Here is a 3,999-nt window from a genome sequence, read left to right on the forward strand (position 1 = left end):
TGAAAATTTATAGAATTTTATCATTAGATCAGAGTTTAAAAAATCAAAGGATAAGGATTTGTTTAAAAATCTCTCATCAGCCAGGTGCGGTGGCTCATGTTTGTAATCCCAGAACTTTGGGAGGGCGAGGCAGGCAGATCATGAGGTCAGGAGTTTGAGACTAGCTTGTCCAATATGGTGAAACCCCGTTTCTACTAAAAAAAATTACAAAAAATTAGCTGGGTGTGATGGTGCACGTCTGTAGTCCCAGTGACTTGGGAGACTAAGGCAGGAGAATTACTTGAACCCTGGAGGCAGAGGTTGCAGTGAGCCAAGATTGTGCCACTGCACTCCATCCTGGGTAACAGAGTGAGACTGTGTCCCCCCAAAAAAATCTCTTATCATTTGGGCATTACACCCTTTTCAGAACAAGTATAACTTGCAGAAATTATACAATGCAGCTTTTCATCAAACATCAATTATTTAGTGATGTTTTACTTAGCTGACATGTTATTTCACTTGTAAAAACTATCTCAAGTTACAAAACCTTATTAAATTTAACCTGCTTTTACAAATGTCTAAGAATTCTTAAGCTAAACAATTTTTAAGTAGAAAAATGAAAATTTAAAAATAGTTTGTTATACTATTTCTGTGGTTTATGTACATATATTAACTGGTCTCTTGGATAGAAAACATGACTACAAGTTTATCACATTAAGCACTGTAAAATAAAGGCAAGAGTTAATCATTTTCTAGCAAAAATACTCTCTATGCAACAATTGCAAAGTCAAAGCTATTATTTAATGGTTGATAATTGCCTGCTACAAAATATAAAACAAAGTACATTTATTGGATTGTTTTTCAGTTTGCAGCTGCCCTCTGATATCCCAAATAAGGAATTCTCATAAACAAAAACTGCAATGCAATTTACCTAGTGGTTAGTTTCAGGCCAAGCCTCCCCGCACCATTATCCTTGTTCTTCCCCATTGCCGCTAAATACAGTGACACTGTATTATTAAAAACATTAAGTACCTGGGGTTTATGCTTCAGAGCAAGACATCATTTGAGTAATTTCAAAAGATCTACAGGTCCTTCATGTAAAAAAGATGTTTTGTGATCACAATTACCTCAAAAAGTAATTATATTCAAATAATTTGACAAATCATGTCTTAGCAATTACAAAACCATGATTCTGACACATGGCAATTTTTAAGTTAGGCAAATGAGAAATGTTAAAATATGTGAACAGCTGTTCTTCTATTTCAGTTAGAGCACTGCAAACCCAGGTAATGACTTTATTTTTTTCAGTTAGCATAACCAGCCCATGGTACAGCATACTAAATCACAAAGTACAAATCCAAGGAAGTTAATATATTTACTACGTTACAAGACTTTGGTGAATCAATACAGTACTCTTTAATGAAACTATACTTTCCTTGGAGTCCTGTTACTTTAGTGGTAATTTTCACTCCAAAAAGATTTAAGTACCAAATCAAAACACTGGTTTTTAATGGTGGTTTATAGCAGAACAAGTTATTTTACACAAAATATATTTTAAAACTACACAATTTCCCCTTTTAAGTGAGTTCCCTTGTGCAAGCTGTTGACGTGTACAGCAGCAGGTCAATGGGCATCATAGGAGGTGGCTTTGCTCTCTTCTGGAGCTGGTCCAAAGTCGGGTGGAGTTCCAATGTGTGAAAAGCTTGAAAAGTCCACCTTAAAGAGATTTGATATCAATACGAATTTCCAAGGAGTTCTTGTTGAATTTTCACAGAAATACTGGAACCCTCAAAATCAGATAGTAATTTCAAACAACATTAATTTCAAATGATCCCTTTTATTTAGAGGCCCTCAATCTATTTTGATCAAAAGTCACATAGCCTTACACCAGCTTATAAAAAAATCTATTTAAAATATAGTTGTATTTTAAAAATAACAAATAAATATATAGTCAGCTTGGAGAGACCTGGGGTACCTGACGTTGTCTACCAACTGTCATGATCACGTCTGTGCAAATGCTGCTGATGCCAGTTGAATCCTTATGTTTCCTCTTGCTGAGGCTGTCAGTTCTTGAATCTCAGCATTTAATTTGTATATTACCCATTCCATTGCTTCTTGGCCTTTACTAGTGTTTGAGGATATCATACTTGCCATCAGTCCTTCAAGGTAACTGCTGAGCTAACTTCTTTCACAGGGATTATGGCTTCTTGAGTCAAAATAGTTTTTTCTGGGTCCTGAGGATGTGGTTTGTATACAAATCTCTCATCTACTGAAACCATATTTGTAAATGAAATATTAGTAGATTTAAGTTCTATTGCTTTTTCTACAAGATCAGCTACAGAATGTTCTTGCCCTTATGTTTTCGTTCTTGCTGCACCAATAAGAGACTTCACAATGGAAGGGGGTCCCCACTCTGTGCTGAGAAGTCTTTGGCTGTGGAACTTTCCAGAGGGATCTATATATCTGTCCAACACATCAACTCCGACCACACTTGGGTTCACAGGGTTTGGGTATTTCTGCATTGTAGCTGTTGTAACAGTTTCTCTGGTTGAGGGGGTGGTCAAAGATGTGTTCTGAAGTCCAGATCTTCATGGTGCCAGCATCCTGAGTGATGTCTGGGTGGTACCAGGGGAGAACAAGGCACAGAGGCTACACCAGCCCCTGCCCTTCCCCACCCCCAGCACCACCAGCACCCCCAAGTGTGTGTGCCTTTTTTTTTTTGATGGCAGGAATATTTCTTTTGTTGTCATGTTTAGCACTTCCTTAAGGACCTTATATAAGGCAGGCCTAGTGGTAGCGCATTTCCTCACCATGTGCTTATCTGAAAAGGACTTTATTTCTCCTTTGCTTATGAAGCTTAGTTTGGCTGGATATGAAATTCTTAATTGGAATTTCTTTTCTTTAAGGGCACTGAAAATAGGCCCCCAATCTCTTCTGGCTTGTAAGGTTTCTATTGAAAGGTCCACTGTTAACCTGATGTGATTTTCTTTGTGAGTGACTGGCCCCTTTTCTCCACCTTCAAGAAGCTACCAGAGGAAGGAACAGGTAGCAATCCTTGCTGTTCTGCAGCCCCCGTGGGTGATTCCTGCAAGCAGGTCTGAAGTGGACCTCCAGCAGTCCTGCAGCCGAGGGGTCTGACTGTTACAAGGAAAACTAAAAAAAGAAAGAAATAGCTTCAACAGAAAGGACTTCCCTCAGATAACCCATCTGAAAGTCACCAACTTCAAAGGCTGAAGATAGATAAATCCACAAAGATGGAAAGAAACAAGAGCAAAAAGGATGAAACCACCAAAAACCAGAACACCTCTTCTCTTCCAAGGGATTGCAACCCCTCACCAGTAAGGGAACAAAACTGGATGGAGAATGAGTTTGATGAATTGACAGAAACAGGCTTCAGAAGGTGGGTAATAACAAACTTCTCTGAGCTAAAGGAACATGTTCTAACCCAATGTAAAGAAACTAAGAACCTTTGAAAAAGGTTAGATGAAATGTTAACTAGAATAATCAGCTTAGGGAAGAACATAAATGAATTGATGGAGCTGAAAAACACAGCATGAGAACTTTGTGAAGCATGCACAAGTTTCTTTCTTTCTTTATTTTTTTTTTAAAAGAGAGAAAGAGAAAGGGGGAGAGAGAATAGGAGTCTTGTTCTATTGCCCAGGCTGGAATGCAATCTAAAAATAGGTATTAAAAACCTCTTTTATGTTGATAATTGTGCTTAACAGCAGAGAAAGGAAGGCATAAGGGAAGAAAATAACAAACAAATGGCCAACCAATATTTCATTTAAGTCTGTGAAATGCTATGCAAATGCTGAAGAGTGATTTACTTCCAATTATGTGGTCACTTTCAAAATAGGTGCAATGTGATACTGAGAAAAATTTAGGTTCTGTAGACCTGGGGTGAAGAATTCTATAAATATTTGCTGAGCTTACTTGTTCCAGGTCTGAGTTCAAATCATAGATGTTCCTATTAATTTTCTATCTTGTTGATCAGTTGAATATTAACAATGTAGTGTCAAG

General features: G+C 37.6%; 1 pseudogene; it reads right to left on the reverse strand.

Moving 5' to 3' along the window:
* Positions 1–1,930: 1,930 nt before the first annotated feature.
* Positions 1,931–2,609, reverse strand: LOC100404184 (PRELI domain containing protein 3B pseudogene; annotated as a pseudogene).
* Between the last annotated feature and the right edge of the window lie 1,390 nt (positions 2,610–3,999).

This window comes from Callithrix jacchus, chromosome 11, assembly GCF_049354715.1.
Source record: "Callithrix jacchus isolate 240 chromosome 11, calJac240_pri, whole genome shotgun sequence".
NCBI classification, from domain to species: Eukaryota; Metazoa; Chordata; class Mammalia; order Primates; family Cebidae; genus Callithrix; species Callithrix jacchus.